General features: G+C 38.7%; 1 long non-coding RNA gene across 2 annotated transcripts; it reads left to right on the top strand.

Annotated features, from left to right (window-relative positions):
- The first annotated feature begins 4,358 nt into the window (after positions 1-4,358).
- Positions 4,359-18,300, top strand: LOC118246882 (uncharacterized). 2 transcript variants are annotated; one of them, XR_004778239.2, is made up of 4 exons: positions 4,359-4,712; positions 11,708-11,869; positions 14,983-15,100; positions 18,061-18,300. It is a non-coding gene; the product is annotated as an uncharacterized LOC118246882 (long non-coding RNA). The 2 variants fall into 2 exon arrangements; XR_004778238.2 differs by lacking the exon at positions 11,708-11,869.
- Positions 18,301-19,200: the final 900 nt, after the last annotated feature.

Raw genomic sequence — 19,200 nt, forward strand, 5'->3', positions numbered from 1 at the left:
AGAGACTTACAATAGGTGAAAGAAACAGTAGCCTAAACATTTCTAAAGCCTTTAGTTAATTCCTCACTCTTTAATTTACTTATGCTTTTTTACTTTTCATTTTATTCTTCATTTCCTCTTATAAAAGTATGTTGCCAAACGAGCAAATTTACAGGACTAGACAAAATCTTTTTTGTTACTGATGTTTCAGGTTCTGTCTCCTCACTCTCCGAGGCCTTTCCTAAATTCAAGTCAGATTCCTCTATATGTTTATCATCTTTCCTCTGCAGGCACATCCCTCTGCCAGACCCTGGGTTGCTCTATCTCTTCCAGAGACATTTCTGTTCATTGGGTTTGTGGCACATTCCTGCTCCTTCAAGGGCTGTCCCAAGCAGCCCAAGCCCACAGATGTGTCCAGATGTTTACTTCTGTGGGGGACAACAGCCAAACTTATAAAACATCAAAAGAGACACGGAAAAATTGAGCCCAATATGTTGAAATCTAGAAAGAAAGAAGAACAAATTAATGGAAACCAGAAGAAAATTTTAATTATTTCTTTTCAGGTCAACTCCTCAGCAATAAAGCCATGGTTTATTCCCCTTGCCATAGTTTTCAGGATATGGCCAAGAAGATGAAATCTGATATGAATTAAGCTAGCAGAGTTTTATTTCAGCCACTGAATCACTTTTATCTGCTTGCTTATTTTTATGGCTCCCTTCACCGCTATATATGTAAACCTCTCAATTAATTCCGGGTTCATCATGACAACAGTTCTTCAAGGTGGAAAATTATTATAAGCTTATTGTAACTAGGGAACTGAGATGCAGAAAAATTAGCTTCTTGCTCAAGGTAGCAAGAGTTTCAAAGAGATAGGGAGTTTCAAACAGAGACTTAGTCCCAGTTCACTGACTTCCCTTCCCAGCTTTTACAGATTTGTACATATACATCTATCTCTGTTTTTGTGCTTTTGAGAGTTTTATAACTGTTAAATGACTGATTAATAGCATCTCATTCATTTATTTTAAAAAAAACACTCTTAGAACATTTGGTTCTGCTGACAGGCATACTGAATTGGGATTCTTGGCTTATGAGTCACAAATTACATGTATTATTCAGAGGTTTCATAGACAGTGAAATGACTGCAGTGTATAACCCTGCTCTCCCAAGGGACATACACTAATTTGTTCTGATGGAACCACCGGGAAAAAAAAAAAAGAAAGAAAATAAAAGAAGAAAGTAGGTATTTATATCCAAACTATTTTTTGACTTTATAGGATAAATATCTTATTGTGCTTCTTTGCATATTTCTTTATGTTTCTTTACATATCCAATCGTTATGTGGTAACAACTGAATGTGGGAGGTTGCAACTATAATAAAAAGTGAAATGGCCTGCTTTCTAATACCATAGTTTCCATTCTACTGAAGAATGAAACATTAAAAATGGTTATTAAAAAAGAAAAAAAAAAGGTAGTTTTAATGTGGAGTTACTGGGTTTCTCTAGAAATGCATCTCAAAGCCAAGCAAATGCATGGAGATGTGCAAATATTTTTGTGTTTGTTTGTTCATGGGCTGAATTACAAAATTTAATGAAGAAATTGCTGCCATTAACATATTCACTTTTATAAAGATATATAAAAATGGAATTAATTTAAAATATTTGAAATTAAGCAAATGCTTTTTTTTTTCTCAGAAAAATAAAAAATGCATAACATTAAGTATAGCATAAAACCAAATAAAATTTTGTAAAAAACAGGATACTATTTTCTAAACTCACTGGTGTTAGCCTTACTCTCCAAAGGTTACAACATTCAATTACAGTGCAGTAGAGAACACAGATGTACCTTCTCCAACAGGTTTTAAATAGCAATTGAAACTATTTTGGTTGGAAACAGGTTGACACTTTTCTGCTTTGTAGGCCCATGCAGAGTCTAAAAAGGTCTGCAAGTATTTACATTCTTCCATGATCATGACTGAGTGTTTTACTACAGCATTTTTCTGTTTCTTTTTCTGACTGCGACATCCCCATCAAAATTATTTGTAATCAGGTAATTGGAGAAGTAACTGAATCTGGAGTGAAGCTTTCTTTTAACTTTTAATAAATATAATTTAGGGGCTCAGTTACATGATGGGTTTTGCTGCAGAGGGTCCAAACTGTAAGGTACCCGCCTGGCTGATGATGTAGATGCTTATATGTGGATTGACAACTATTTTGATCCGTAAGAAACTTTTCAGTTTAGGTGCTTTTCATCCACGTAATTTTTGAGTGTTATCCAAGAGTATGTGGGCTGAGGATTCAGGCAAGTTAGTTCTAGGAATTAAATGTAGCAATAGTGAGAGAAGAAAAGGCAAAGGTCTTCCTTATCTTGATGAAGAAAATGTTCTAATGGGCTGTGATGTGTCTTGGTAAGTCCTGTACTTAAAAACATAAATCTTAGAGAATTAGACAGTTTTGATGAGGTACTAAAATAGGCAGTTGGGGGGTGAGTACATCTGGTGAAAACCTGGAACAGTTTCTGTCACTGGGAATTTTATCAGTGACTTTAATGGATGAGCAAATTCACCCATTTAAAGACAGGAAATGAATGATCAACTCTTCTTTCTCTCTCTCTCTCTCTCTTTTTTTCTTTTTTTTTAATTGTAATGCACTTTCCTTACCTCATTTTGAAGATACCAAACAAACACTTCATGCCACCCAGCTTTCAAAAGCCTCTTGGAATGTAGGTTTCTCGGGAATAGAATAGAATAGAATAGAATAGAATAGAATAGAATAGAATAGAATAGAAACATAGAATATCCTGAGTTGGAAAACACCCACAAGGATCATTAAGTTCAATTGTCAGACTACTTCAGGGCTAACCCAAAGCTAAAAGTTAAAAAGAAGACCCATATTCAAACATTAATCTTTATATCAAAACCCCTGTCTTTCTCTGCACCAGCCTCCTCAGGTTTTCCTGTTCAATAGCCCCTTGTCACCCTACAGGTGTGCTTCTCCAGGGCTCCAGGAGGAACCCCTGTTTGTGGCATGTTCTGAAGGCAGCTAACAGAGAGGCAGAGGAGAAAAGGGTGTTTATTTGCACAGTGGCTAATTTCCCAAACGAAGAACCTAATTATTCAACTCCCACACTGAGATTGTGCCTGTGAATGCAGTAAATGCATGCCAGTAACCTCAACAGAGCTGTCCCTCGGTTCTGGCCAGCAGCAGCCAGGGGGTCCCTGCTCCCCAGCAGCACCTGTTGGACTGGGGTATGCTGTTGGGTAACCCTGCTGTAGTACAAAGGGAGGGTATTTCAGTGGGTACATTTTAATTCTTGCTGGTATTAGTCATAGACTCAGTGACTCATCACTCTGGCTCACAAAGCAAAAGCAGATTTACCCTTTATAGGGTTTGGCAGTTGGCAGATGATTGTTTCCCCTCTGTGAATCAGGCTTTTATTTATTTAGTGTAATCAAGAAGGAACTGTCTGTTTTGTGACCTTCTAGGTCAGTGAAAGGGAACAAAGGATTTCTCTTTATTATTATTATTTTTTGGCATCACGCAGTTAGAAGAACAATGCAAAACTATGATAAAGGATCATGCTCTGGCTGTCTGGCTGCTCAGGCTATAGCTACATGTTACATTATCCCAGTTGTTCTCAAGAATTATTTTACCTTAGCAGACTAATGCCTTAACTATTCTAACTATTTAAATACAAATAAAGTAGATTTCTTGCTCAAAATACTCCCTTCTAGCAGATACCTAGATAACCACATAACATACAAGGCACTGAAAGTTCCTCAAATAATCCTGCTAAGCTCCTGCTGGACAAAAATTAATGAGAGTTTTGCAACATGCCTCGTTATTGGACAGAGTTCATCCTGCCAGATTACAAAAAAGTCTCATGCAAATTACAGAAAAAAAAAAAAAAAGGAAAAAAAAGAATTGGATGGTAGGCAGGGACTGTGGTAAGCAACTCAAGGGCAGCAATCTGAACAACAGATCTAAAATGCGTCTAAAGATTGCCAAGTGACAGTGGAGCTGAAAGAAGTTATAAAAAGCTAAGAATAACTATTCAGAAATATTTAACTGTTTAGTGCTTCTTATCCAGATAAGGAAAGTTCATGCAGTTCCTTAAAATTTTTATTTTGTTTAAAGAAAATGGCTTCACCAGCACAAAGTACACTAATTCACTCCTTGGTTCTGGCACTCGGTAGACATTTTGCTGAGGCCGGTAAATGATCTGCAATATGTTCAGGGGATGCCAACAAGCATTATTCATCGCTACAGCTGCAATTGTTACATGGCTTTCAAAGATGGTTATTTCAAAATATTTTTCCCTTCAACTCTTAGCTCGAGAAAAGTTTCAAATACATTGAAAAACCTTACTGTTCAGTGAACCTAAGCTGACTTGAATGATGTGGAATGAAACACCACCAACAGTGAAGTCAAAAAGAGAGCCTTTTTTCATGTTTATTTTAAGAAACTTTCATTAAAGTTTCTTAACTGTAAGAAATTAAAGCTGGTCTGGGATAGGCTCAGTGCATGTGGGATGCACCCAACACTGGTGGTGGTGGTATGTGGGCTCTGAATGTCGCATCCGAAGGGAAGGGCTTCTTCTCCTCTCGAATGCATTTCTCAATGGCCATATTGTGAAGATCATAAATGTGTTGTTTTATTAAGATCATCAGTCAAGGAAGGATATACTTGGAAGAAAAATTGGAAAACTAGAGGTCATTGAGCTACATACTTGAAGAGGTACGTTGCAGAATATCCCATGCTTCTTTTACATCAGTGCTTTCTTGCACAATAAGGCTTCAACTTTGAGATAGGGAAAAATCTTTATTAGGTATAAATAAAGCACAAATGCTTAATCAGATTAGAGGGAATGAGAGCATCACAAGGAAAGCTCTCATGCAGTTTCTTTGTTAAGCAGATCTTACTAAGATTTTGATACTATTACCAGTTTGAAAGTGTTTGCCAGCAAAAATTAATCTTTGCTTAGCAGTGTGTGGTCAGTGAATTATATCAAATGATTCTTCTCCATTGGGATCTGTAAGGACAGGTTAAACAATCATCTGCTGGGAATAGTTTCAATAGCAGACAATGAGTTAGTGATCTGCTAAGATCTCTTTCACCCCTATATTTTTATCTAATAAATGAAAGGTGAAATGACGCAAAACTGTAACTGTGGATCTGAATCCAGAGATACAGGATTTGACCCAAAAGATCAATTCCATGTCTGCTGAAGCCAGAGGGGGATCTCTGAATCACAAATCATGCTCGAAGATATAGCTGCTTTTTTTTTTCCCCTTTTTTTGACTTTTGATTTTAAAATCTTAGTGTAATGCTTATGTTGAAGAATGTACATAGAGCACATTCCCAAATTCTTTGCTGTGACGTTGATAATGAAGAGATACACACTGAGATCACAATTCTAATGTGGCTTCAGCTGAAATACTCCCAAAGCAAATGTTATTGAATTTCATAATGTGGTCTATGAATTTCCTGTTGCAAGTAAAATGATCATGAATTCAACTAGACCAAGGAGAAAATTACTTGTGAGACACTTAACTGCACTTTGCTTTTCCACTTTCTTTTCCTCAGAAGCATAATGCTCCTGAGACCAGCTGCCATCAATGTGGTAAAATAAAATTGTACTTGGTTTGGTTGACTGTTTTGCTAGGCACTGGGCAAAGATATAATAAGTGAAGATGCATGATTTTATTATTACTTTTAAGATTTTTAATGTCTTATAGCCATTTTTCCTGTTTTCTTGTGATATTCAGGAGTCTTAACTAGTGCTTAATAAGAAAATATTCCAATTTAAAGAACTGTGCAGAAAAATCTTTAGAGTTTGAAACCAGACACAGAATAAAAAGAAAACAGATTTTTCTTTTTCAATTCTTAAAAGTCACAATTTTAAAGTCAACCTCAAAGTTTATATGAGCTTGCTTTGGATTTAGTGGACTACCAATGCTAGGATAAAGGTAAACATTATCCCAGACAAACCATGTCTGTCTACAAATACAAGACAAGCAAAGCATGGGGGAAATAAACTATTGTTACGAATGTGGAAATTAAGCATAAACTGCCCATTCTTTCAGCGCTTGGTTATGTAGATATGGCCAGTGCCCAAGACAGCACAGAGGAAGCCTGCAGGAGAGCCAGGAACTGACCCTGGCTGCTCCACGTGTAAATGAAGCAGTGGTCACCAGCACAAGAGCTGAATCAGCTGCAAAGCCTAGCATTTTCTTGAGAAGAGTCACTGTAAAAAATCATAGAATAATAGAATCAGAGAATCATAGAATCATTAAGGTTGGAAAAGAGCTCCAAGATCATCTGGTCCAACTATAACCCTACTACCACTGTCACCCACTAAACCATGTCCCTAAGCGCCAGGTCTAGCCTTTCCTTGAACACCCCCAGGGAGGGTGATGCCACCACCTCCCTGGGCAACCTGTTCCCATGCCTGACTGCTCTTTCTGAGAGGAAATGTCTCCTAATTTCCAACCTTATCCTACCCTGGCATAACTTGAGGCCATTCCCTCTAGTCCTATCACTAGTTATGTGTGAGAAGAGGCCGACCCCCAGCTCCCCACACCTTCCTTTCAGGTAGTTGTAGAGAGCAATAAGGTCTCCCCAGAGCCTCCTCTTCTCCAGACTAAACAAACCCAGTTCCCTCAGCTGCTCCTCACAGGACTTGTGTTCCAGGCCCTCCACCAGCTTTGTAGTCCTTCTCTGGACGTGTTCCAGGGCCTCGATGTCCTTCTTGCACTGAGGGGTCCAAAGCTGAACACAGCACTCAAGGTGCGGCCTCACCAGAGCAGAGTACAAGGGGATGATCACCTCCCTGGTCCTGCTGAAATCACGATGAACTGTCACTGCTGTCAATATTCTTGCTTCTAGGTTTAGGGAGGTAGGTGTGAAACAAAGGAGAGCACAACTCTTAGTCTTCACAAATTAGCTCAGCCTGAGAACTACTTGCCACAGAATGCTGTGAATGCTGAATGTTTACACATTATGGGGAAACTAGAAAAGTCCATGGGTAAGAAACCATTAAATCTGCCAAATGCAAGCAAAACAAACACTCAGCCCAACAACACACCTCTATTCATCTCAGAAAAATGAGTTGAATTTTACGTGAAAATGATTCAAGAGTGAGAATGCATTTCAGTGAACTATCTCCTGTTTTCCTTGTTCATGCACTCTTCCTTAGACATTGATTTTGGTAGCTGTCAGAGACAGTATGCTGTACTAAATAATTTTTTAATTTTTGATGTGACCTACAACTGTCCCAAGCCTCTAATGTTGTGAGTGACACTTATCTATAGCAGCTTAAGATCTAACCCACCAGCTGTTGGAAGTGCACTTAGATGTTATTTAATCTTTGTGTCTAGCAAGAACTTTCCAAAGAACTTCCGAGGAACTTTCAAATTCTCTTCCCTGAATCCAATAGTCCTACAAACAAAGCAATTCTGCACATTTTTAGCCACATTAGACTATCTGTGAGTCACTGGTTGGGACTGTAGAATATGGAAGGGGTCAAAAGCTTCATTAGCAAGGGTAGGCTGCACCACACTGGAAAATATTTTTTCCTCTGTATGCCCTTGATAGTTCTAAAATCTAAGAAATGGATTTCTACAAATAAACAACATCTGTGTGTTATCAGTATTATCCATCTTCAGGATGGAACACATTCATCTGGGTAGAGCCTGAAAGCCCTCCCAGGAATATTTTAAATCCATTTCCTAGGCAAAGCAAACAGATACTTATGTCCCAGACCTGCATCCCACACTGACTCCGGCATTTACAAGGAACCCCAGTGACCTTGCTGGGTTCATGCACGCTAACTATAATGCAAGGCAATTCACCACCTTTTATAATTAGCACAGTATGTTGTTTTTTTTGATGGGTATATGTCAATTTTATCACTTCTTCTTAACGAGAAAATTCAATTTATATTGATGTCCAAAGAATGAGTTAAAATGTACAAATGTTCTTAAATTCGGAAATGCTAAATATCCATGTAAGCTCATGTCAGATGTCTAAATGATCAGAGGAGCTATCCCTTGAAAACAAGGATGCACTAGTATATTTGTCATGACCACATTACTGTGTGATTTAAAGGAAGACCTAGAGCTGATATAAATAGTATGGAAGCAAAATAAAACACACTGTATTCATACATTAAGAAGAAATATATGTCAATCCCAATGACTTGTAGAAACATATTCCAAATTTGGGAAAATAATCATCTCAATTTTACCACAAATTCAAAGTTTATTTTAAATATCACCATGCTTAGCTTAGGGAAAACATAAGAAAGAAAAGGTAAGTGGCACTTCAATTTTCCATCTTGATTCAGCATAAGGAAGTCTATGATTAAAAAAAAAATGGAGGCTGCAAATCCATTTTCTTCTTGAAGCCTCAGGTAGGAGTTACTCATTCAAGTAACTATCCCTGCATGAATCATTCCTTCAGCAGACTAACTTGTGGATTCATACTATTTATTCAAACTATGGCTCAAAGTCTAGGGCATAATTACACTGTAATATAATTATTTTCCGAGGAAAAAAAAAAAAGGAGTTGTAGTAAATGTGAATCTTACCTTTTCCCACTCAAAAAATCCAGTTCATTGGTGAAATATCCAGAAGTTCTTTAGGTTCCCAGTTCTAATTTCTTTCATCTTCTTTACTGCAAGATGTTACTAGCTATCAACTAACTGGTAGTGACTGCTCCATGTGCCTTTGTAGCCCATTGCAAGTGCAAAGGAAAACAGGTTTATAAAAATATCACCCATGGAGATTGGCTGAGCAAATTTGATGGCATCCTTGTGATGAGCCAGGACTGAACAGTCATTGTTGTTCAACTGACTGGCAATTAAGTACTCACTTGTGCCTGATGGAACCTATGGTTAAATTGCTATTGGTACTTAAAATAGATATTATGTAAAGGTTGTGGTAAAAGTTTTATTTTGTTGATATGGCATTGAAGTTAAAAATATATCCATGCATCAAGTGAAATTTTACATCTTTTATCCACATTTTACTCATCTTATTTTCTTATGATTAATTTGTCCACAGCTTTCTGTGTCTTCCTTCCAGTACTGAGTGTTCTTCCAGAGAAAAAGACATTAGATATTATCACTTTTTTTTTAAGATTTTTGTTAGCATTTGGAAAATCTCAGGACCACACAAAGAGGTCTTTGGCAAACATCAAATATGGAGTTTTCCACAATACTGGGTGCCTGCCTTTTTGGGAATCTTTAGCTTCAGTTATGACCAATTAGCTGTGAAAACATTTAAATATGTGAAAAGTGAAGTACTGAGAAAATTATTAATTCATTTTTAACCGCCACTCCATATCTATATGAGTTCCACTCCCAGCACGCATCTACCTCTCCCTGCCTGAACTCTTTCTATCAGAAAGGCAGATAGAAACATGCATTATTATTATTATTATTATTATTATTACTACTACTACTACTACTACTACTACTACTACTACTACTACTACTACTACTACGGGTGTGACAGAACTCTGCAGATGCAGTAATAGATAGGAAGAAAAGAAATTGTTCCTTTCTGAAATTTTGGTAACCAAGTGATTTCATCCCTTGTATTTCTGCATTGTGTGCAATATTAAAAAAAAATAGTTCAGGAAACAGATAACTTTTGTATTCTCTTTCTGTTTACATGTGATAACAAAGATATGCAGGCCTTAACTTTGTATGAAAACTACATCAACATTTTGAGCTAATGAGATTTAATGTTTTAAATGTAATCCATTAAAAATGTGCAATGAACTTCAAGTCAGTACAAATCCTGCAGAAATGAGCAGGTAATTAAGGTGAATTACTTTCACTCTCTGCAAGTCAGGTGTCTACTCTAAGCTAAATATCAATGAGCATGGGAGGGTGAGAATGAGAGGAACATGTGGGGTGTGCTCCAGTCCATTCAGAAATAAGGATCTAAAGTAGATGGCACAGAATGACCTCCTCTCATTAGCACCAGGCTGAGCTTTGATGATTAGCTTCAGTTTGACACCTTACTTTTAAATGACTGAGATTAGGTGACATAAACCTTACCCTGTAAGCATCTGTTTTCACCCAATACAGTGAAGCATTTAATAGCAAGCTTATATTTAAATGAAAGAAAAGTGCCATAAATCTTTCTAAGTGTTTTGCTGGAGCAGGGCCAGAGTGCTCATCCGTTTGCAGGATCAAGCACTGAATCTCTAATGGTGTTTAGGATTTGAAATTCCTATTGATATCATTGCTCTAATGTGCTGTTGCAGCTTTGAAATGTGAGGGCCAGACATGAACGGCTTTGTTTATCGCCCATCAGTGCTGCTGTCTTTACCAGAGGGAAGTGAAGGTGTAGAAAAGAGCTCACACATCTCACATTTGGCTGGATATTGAGCATCTGAAAGTTATTCTCATCAAGAATCTTCTCACAAAGACAGGAATGTTTCGAGCACAGACACTGAAGTAGGAACAGATTTCACATACAATCATTAAATTTACTTAATGATCTCCTTAGCCCACATTAGGCATCTACCTCAGGTGCACTTCAGGACATGTAAGTTTAGGAGTCCAAATTTCCTTAACAGTCCATGGGAAGAGACGCTCAGAGGGCCAGTGAGAACATCAGAGTTAGCTGCCCATAATCTCCAGCATTACCCATTTTGCTATTTAATTGCAGTATTAATGCCTGGTTGTTTCCTGGCAAGGTATAAAGTACACATGGAAAAAATAAGATATTGCATGAACACAGAGCACCTTTTTGAGTCCATTAAATTCGCCTGTAAACTGACAAGTAAACTCTGCTTTCACTGAAGTCTTGTGTCTAAGCAGCACAAAAGTGTTTTTCACGCAGTCTTTAAGATGGTTTACAGTTTTATTTCACAGCAATCTAGGTAAATGGCCTGCAAAAACTATGTTGTGGCTCGTGTCTGAGATATTAAACTCTGTCTGGGTACATATCACAACTGTAAAATAGAAGCAACTTAACAGTGTCATGCCTTGGTTTTGAACGCATTGATCACTGTGTGTTATCATTCTGCCAAAACAAACATACTGTGTTTGTGATAAATTTCCAGAAAAATAGATTTTGACTTATTAGCTACTCAGTTTAATTTCCAAAATGTCTTGAAAGAGTAAAATACTCCTCTCGCCTACATTACTGTTGTTTTAGGCCAAGGAAGAGGGTTGGCTTAAGCAGCTCTGTTCTGACTCTCATTAAACTATTTGACTTATTACAGATCTAGTCCAAACAAAGGAAAGAAAACACTTCAGTCAGTATTACATACTGACTTATTTGCAACTTTTATACAACCGAGCTTTACATTTGCATCGCTGACTCTAGTTGCCACAATAAACGTAGCTGTCCTGCTCGTCCAGGATGACTCACAGGGTTTGTTAGGCCTTATTGCAGATAGCTCCTTTCTGAGAAAAGTCTTGTCTAAGACAGGGGCCTGCATCTTTAGTTTCCAACCCATGGTGGGAAGTGAAATATCTGCTTAAGGTGGCAGGTGCTGACTGGTCAGTAAGTTGGACAAGTGCACCAGAAAAAAAGAAGCTTAGTGTGGGATGGACCAATTCCTACACTTCTATCAATTTCTTGCACAAAGAGCAAGGGAAATTACCACCTTGATCTATTTGTTGATAAGAAGCATTGTTTGTTAGTTTAAAGAAGAGACTTTACCCTGTTATATAAAATGTGGATGTCAGTATCTCTGATAACCCTTAGATGTGCTGCAGATCTGTCAGTTTCACGGCCTGCTCCAGGATGCAGAGAGCTGAGCTTGGACCTCCAGCAGATGTCTAACAGCCATCGCCACCATTCTGAACGAAAGAGTGGGAGCAAAGGAGACTTGCTGCAGTTACCTGCAGGACCCTTCCACCACCTGAGGTCTGCCATTATTAGCAAAAACTCGTTAAAGGACATGCCAAAGAGGACCAGTTTGTGATATACTCTTCTTAATGAGCCCTGCATACAGCTCTGGCCTTGCAAAGGAGAGCCAGCCCATGCGGCCTAGCAGAGGGAAAGAAGTTAGTGATATGGTTTAGTGGAGGACTTGTTAGTGTTAGGTCAGAGGTTGGACTAGGTGATCTTGGAGGTCTCTTCCAACCTAGACGATTCTGTGAGAGTTTTGCCAAAGTTCTTGCAGTGGTAGGAGGGTTACAGCCCACTCTCAACACTGTAATTCAGTAATTTGGTTTTTCATACCCCTTCTGATGCAAATAGCCTGGAGCCATCTTATACAGCATCCAGTAAATTTGAGTCTTAGAATTAGAGTGAAACAAAACACAGGTCTATAGATGTTTTCTTCCATGCCTACATACCAGAGCAGATGATGTAAAGCATGACCTCGGAAATTTGCAGAAAAATATAGAAATTTCCTCTTCATTAACTCATCATTTGTATGTGACTATGCTAACTTTGTTGAGGGGTTAGTTACAAAAGTCAATCTAAGTCAGGCTGCTAAAGAAAAATGACCAGATAAAGAAGTATAACAGTGGTCTCCTCATCTTTCACGCTGTTCAGCAGATTTTTTTTAATTTTTAATTTTTAATTTTTACTTACTCTGCTTTGGTCTTCTTCTATTAGCTCCTTCTAAGTCAATACCTAGTGTGGTGTGGCGGACTCATGGACAGCTAATTTTGGGGACCCAAAGGCAACATGAACCCATTTCTGGCCTCTTCCCAGCACAGTCTTCCTCTATTATTCACCAGATCATAGAATCATAGAATGTCTCGGGTTGGAAGGGACCTTAAAGATCATCTAACTCCAATCCCCCTGCCATTAGCAAGGATGCCACCCCCTAGGTCAGGTTGGCCAAGGCCCCATCCAGCCTGGCCTTGAACATCTCCAGGGATGGGGCATCCACAGCTTTTCTTGACAACCTGTAACATCATCACCTATCTCCAAATGGTCTTATGCCACTTTTCCAGGCATAAGATACAGCCTCCATGTCACACTGTAAGTAAGCTGCTGCACTGTCCTGATAATGAAGAGCATCTAGCAAGCTTTGTTTTAACACATGAGAAAGCGTCAGCTGCATGCAGACCTTCTGGAAAATGGGCTTTTGGGCCTTTTGTTCTTAGTAAAGCAAATTCTTCTCCCAGACGTTTTCCGATTTTAGCACAAAAGAAAGAAGTTCTTCCTAAACCTGAGAACTATTGTGCAGTTAAAGTGGCTGCAGACTTGTGCAAAAATATGCATTTGCAGCAGGCCAGGTCCAACTCCTCTTCTGAATGTTGTTTTTGTAGGGGTCAATATTAACAATAGCAGAAATGATGGCATTGGTTTGATGTAAAAGAACAATGTTTAAATACAAGATATACCTTTGTATTTCTTGTGCACTTTATGTGAAGTGGAGATTCCTGTAATTCCTGGATATTGGATGACTCCAATCCACTGTTGCTTTGTTTATGGATGACCGCCCTATCCTTAGCCATGTGAAGTGAAGGATGTGTGGTAGCTAATAGGGTGGGGTTTTGACACTCCTCAAAGGTTTCTAATTCCTGTCCTGTTACAGGACTCTCTAGGGAACCCTTCTCCTGGAGCTCCCTCTTCCTGTTACCTCAGCTAATGGGACCTGTGTACCACCACATATTACCAATAGTGGCAGACTCCTTTGAGATGGGAGTCTTAATTTCCACATCCTTCCCTGTTCCCATGCACTTCTGTCAGTGGGAACATGTTGTTATGGATTTGAAAGATGAAGAACTTGCAGATACATTTACCTTCACTAATGAGGTCTCTCACCCAGCAGACATTTTCTGAATGATTAGCAGCAAACAATACTTAGAAGCAGACAATCTCAAGAAGACCATTCTGCATAATTTTGGATCAAAAGTGTTTTTTTTTTTTTTTTTTTTTTTAATGTCACAAGGTAAGTAAATAAATAGCTGGAGTTAATCTGGGGTTCAAGTTCAATCAGCTGAATTAAGTACTGAAAGTTACCTGCAGTGATGGCATTAGGGTATTTCTGAAATGCAAGAAACTGCAACTTGAACCCAGACGCACTGCATTGGGAGCTGAGAGGCAGGGTATATTGAGAGCCTCAAGGTTCAGGTATATGGGTTAGGTAATGTTGGTCAAGAAAAACTCCACGCTGAGTTGGATGAAACTGGAACATTGAGAAAACAGACAGAAGAACTTCTTCTTTCCACCTTTACATTGTTTTGAAGTTTTTAATCAAATCTGGAAGATTCCAGAAGCATTAAGGCTGACATCCTCATTTAAAAAAACTGAGACCATAGAATTAGAGAAGCTGATGGTTTTCTATACGTGGCTAGCAGTGAAAGGAAGAAAAGCAATCCTCAGAACGATACCTCAGAAGTTCTGGTCCTGCATGAAGACCATAAATTCTGTAACTACCAGTGAAAGTAAATGTGGTATTATTATCTTTCCCCAGAATTTCATTACTATAATTCTAATGTAGCTAATTAACTAATGAACTGATTAACTAATGCAAACATACCTGACGTTCAGAATTTCCCATTCTCTGTGGACTTCACACTTCATACTACAAAACTGCTTTTCTGGCATAGTCAAAGCCAGCAAAATGTTACAGAATTTGGTACTACAATTTTTTTTTTTTCTTTTTCCCCTCTACCTCTTCCACCATAAGTAATTCCAGTGAACAAACAATATCTCCTCCAAATCACTTGCAGTACAGCTGGTATTGCTCCTTTTCTTTCTAAGTGGAAACAAATCCGCAGGGCAGTGTATCGGATTGGGGCAGGTTTGGATGCGGCACAGCTCTGGAACAGTGTGTGCCGTCCAAGTCTGGCCAGATGCACGTTGTACAACCGCGCCTGAAGGCAAGTGGCAGGGGTTTACATTAACAGCAGAGCTGGGGCTGGGACAACGAGTGCAACAAGCATGAGAATAATGCTTCTTTCTTTAGAGATCTCCAGGCTCCACCCTGTTTCTCAAAATTTCTGAACTATTTACAAATGTTTAAGAGAACCCCTGTGTTATTAGAGGAATGTTTACACTGCCATGTATTTCAGATGCAGGCAGAGCTATACAATCAAGGCCCACCCCAAAGACAAGAGCTGCACTGTATTATCGAAATATGCACTGGTTCTTCTCTCTGCTACCATACAAGGCAACTCTGCATTCCTGCTGGTAACCTTTTATTACCTCCTAAGTTTTCCAGATCACTGCCAGATTTCTTGAACTTCATGGAATGATTACAGGCCTTATAAATGTAAACCTCGGATTCTGTTTGGCAGTTTTGTACGGGAATGCTAAAAAGAAGAAAATATATATTAAAAAATTAAAAAAAAATCAGCAAAAACTGCTTACACCTTTTGCACAGTAACAGCTGCAGTTATACAATTTACAGTTCAATAAACTTCACCAGCTAAAGTGAACCCAGTCTCAAAAATACCACTGTGATGTTGCTATTACACCCGTCTTACATGGGATGCTAGCTGAGGGACAGAATGCCCAAGGAATTTAGACAATGCCCCATTGCATTCAACAGAGGCCTGGAATGACATGTCAACTGTTTCTGCTTTCTAGTCATAGTCTGCAGTCTACTAAATCATGCCTTTAGAGAGAAAGAAAGTATTACAGAAAAGGATTCCAGCTTATATTAGTGCTGTTGCACATTATGACTGAGTTGGAAGGAGCCAAGGGTCCATTTGTTTGTTGTAAATAAGAAATCTGTAAAGGAATATTCAGTTTTAGAGATCATTCCGCCAACATATAAAACAAAAAATGAAGTGATTGAATAGATGCATGTGCACAAAAGCAGTCTGAAAAGCATCTGAATGCATTTCATATAGAGAATTTTCTGATTTAAAAATGCGCATTGAATTCCTGGAATGAGAGAGATGCTGTTTGCATTCTGCCCACAGTGTTCTGGCTTCACATTCTGGAAGGTCATTAAAATGTTTTCTAAGAACTGAGGAACTGTTTACTGATTTCATTCTTACCGATTAATCCCGAATTCTGTCCTGAATCCACTTTCAGAATTATTTGTTATAAAATGCCTCCCAGCTTGTTTAAACTGGAAAAGCTTGTTAAACTTGAAAACTATGGCTTTTTTTTTTGTCCTTCTTCATGTTTTCCTTGACAAAGACCTACGTCCAACTGAAACAACAGCTAAGCCCCCAACAGCTTCCATTGAGTCACAGTCCTATATAATCTAACTTGTTTGTTTGCAGCTGGGGACCCCATAAAGGTGCAGACACCTAAATCTTAGCTGTCAGAACATGCCATTTTTAGGTCCAGAATTTGAAATATGGAAAAAGACGGTGTCAAAATAACCAGCGTGCTGAACAGAGAGACACAAAAAAACACTGGTAGAAAATGCTGAACATGTTTATTTTTATTTTTTTTTCCAGCCTGTTCTGAAGCTTGCTAATATCAGATTGAAATGGGTATGCACTCCATTAACGTGCCAGTTAAGGCACTTTAAAAAGGCTCTTCAGATAGACAGAGCCATGGGTGCATTTTTCATGTGGGAATGAGTGTGTGAGAGAGAGACAGGGAGGCAGAGGAGTTCCTCGTGTAACCTCAACAAAACTTGGCAGCAGGAGAGAGCTCTAACACATACTAAGTTCCTGCAAATTTTCTGAAACTTGCAAAACAAGATTTGTCTGCTAATGCTGAGCCTCTGCTGAGCCTCAGTCTCTGAGAGGCCAGAGAAAATTCACATGGGCAAATAAGATATAATGAATTCCCTAACCATGGGAAATGCTTTAGTCAGAGTTTACATACTAAACAACAGAAAAACCTCAGATGGGAGTTCTCTCCCATATGGGTTCTCTGCTGTCTAATAAGATGCAGACTTGGAGAAGTCATAAACACGTTTGTAAGTATGGTTTCCCAGTTAGATTCTCTAAAGTCTATAAGGGATGAACTGCTGCAGCTTAATATACTACAATTCGATAATTAATAGAGATTGTTAATTAATCACAAAACTCCTGGGAGCTAAGCTGCCTTGGTTCAGGTACTTGGGAATGCTTCTTGAGTCCTAGAATCCAGCTGCAACTCTTAACTGGGGGCTTTGGGCTTAATTAGGGAAGACACAAAGGAGCAATGACTTTCAGAAGGAGAAATAGCACCTGGTCAGCAGCTTTTTCTGGTATGTGATGTTTACAACCAGAGCGGGCAGTGAGATCCAAAGAATTAAAATGCACCCGTTGTTGGAATATGTGGGTCTGTGACTGTAACAGGAGAAGGCCCTGAGCAACTTGATATAGCCTTGAAATTTGTCCTGCTGTGAGCAGGGGATTGGGCTAATGACCCCTCTTCAACTTAAATCTTACAAACTCTCAAACCCCGAATTCACAGCTAAAAGGCATGTAACAGTTTTGCTATCATTTTGCTGGAGTAAAGTGTTACCGTTTCATGAACATTTGGTACAAGGGCTGGACGCCTTTAAGTTTTGGAAAATTTTAATAATTAGTGTCCTGCTTGTTTGAAAACATAGGGATCTACTCATTTTTCAAATGCCTTCTGTCACTAGTCCTGTGCTATATTCCTGACCAGATTCCTCAGAATCAGAGCCACTTCTTAGGAAGTGTCATAAAATTAACCTCAGATTGCAAATTTCAACATGTAACATAGGCCAATATCACTGTATAGATATATATATTTATTTATTTTTAATTTAAATGGGGCACATCTATTAATCAATGTACAGGTGTTACTGATCTGATTTTAGTTACATCATAAGCTTGCAGCAGCAGTAGCATAGAGCACTGCTGAAGAACCTTTCCTTATCATCTTTATTTTTTTTTGATTATTGCGAACTGATCCCTAAACTCATGGTCTCTTAAGTTTTCTACCTTTCTATAGTGTCAAAATTATTCCAGAGTACTTCCATGATTTGACATTATCTCTCTGAGCTTATTTCACTTCCTTTCCTTTCCCCACTCTCCTCATAATCGTTCTAAAATTCCTCTGTGCCTCCTCCTTCTGTCCAGTTTTGTGATCATATTGTGTTCCACTCCCACACAGATTCCTGGACTTACAGCCCCCTCCTCAGCTTATTCCTTCCTGAAGAACTTCAGAACATCTATTTTCTCTTTCAGTTCAAGTCTTTTTTTTTTTTTTTTTTTTTTTCCGCTCAGCATTTCCCAGGGTCTTGCCTCGTCCCAGTGTGCTCAGCGTACCACAGACGGCATCTGCTGGGTGACTGCAGAACATCAGGTGGCTGCTGCAAACCTTCCACCACGAAAATGAAAATCAAGACTTGATTCATGTGAACAACTCATCTAGGGCAACCAAGAAATATTTTTTTAATTTCAGTGAGATGTTACTTTTTATTTCATTTTATATAAATGAAAAGTTAATAAATATATGAAGCTTGACTAATGTATTATAAACTGGGTACAAAAGTTTCCTACAACAATGCTGGGCTTGAAGCCAAATACAAACAATGCTGGGCTTAATCTGTAGCAGATACATCCTCTTCTTTGGGTCACTTTTCACGTGTAGGAGAGGAGGCAATGCGAACTCTGATCTGCTATTTTTTGTTGTGATTGCTCACGGCAACAGCAAACCCCCGCAGTGCTGCTTCGGTGGTGGCACAGTGCAGCAGGCACTGACCCTAGGTGTGAAGTAAAACCACCTGGCTCAGTTTTTGTGATTTAAACAGTGAAAGAAGGGCGGCAACTCACAATCTGAGACTAGACCTGGCTCAGACAATTTTGGACTTTTGTTCCCTAAAGTTCATTTGTCCATCATTTTGTTAATAGGGGAAAAAAAAAAAAAAAAGAAAAAAAAAGGAAAAAAAAAGGACATTGAATATATACGAACACCCTATTTTCAGTACTTTCACTTTTCTTTCTTTCTTCCTTCCTTCCTTTCTTCCTTCTTTTCTTCCTTCTTCCTTTCTTTCTTTCTTTCTCTTTCTCTTTCTTTCTCTCCCTTTCTTTCCTTCCTTCCCCCCCTTTCCTTTCCTTCCCCCCCTTTCCTTCCCCTTCCCCTTCCCCTTCCCTTCCCTTCCCTTCTCCTGGATTACTGATGATCCTTGGATGATTTGTTTTCAGTTTAACACCTACTTCTGGGACCTCTCTGGTAGTACACTCAATTTTATTAAGTACCATTCTTAAGCCATTCTGCTTATTTATTTAAGAAGTGAGTGAAAACAGACTCAGAAAGTATTGGGCTGTAGGCATTTTTGGCCTTGACGTTTCAGAGCAGTAGGGTAATAGTTGCAACATGTGAAATTGGATGTTCCAGGCTTCACAAGTGTATTCTCCAACTTA

The sequence above is a fragment of the Cygnus atratus genome, chromosome 1 (assembly GCF_013377495.2).
Source record: "Cygnus atratus isolate AKBS03 ecotype Queensland, Australia chromosome 1, CAtr_DNAZoo_HiC_assembly, whole genome shotgun sequence".
NCBI classification, from domain to species: domain Eukaryota; kingdom Metazoa; phylum Chordata; class Aves; order Anseriformes; family Anatidae; genus Cygnus; species Cygnus atratus.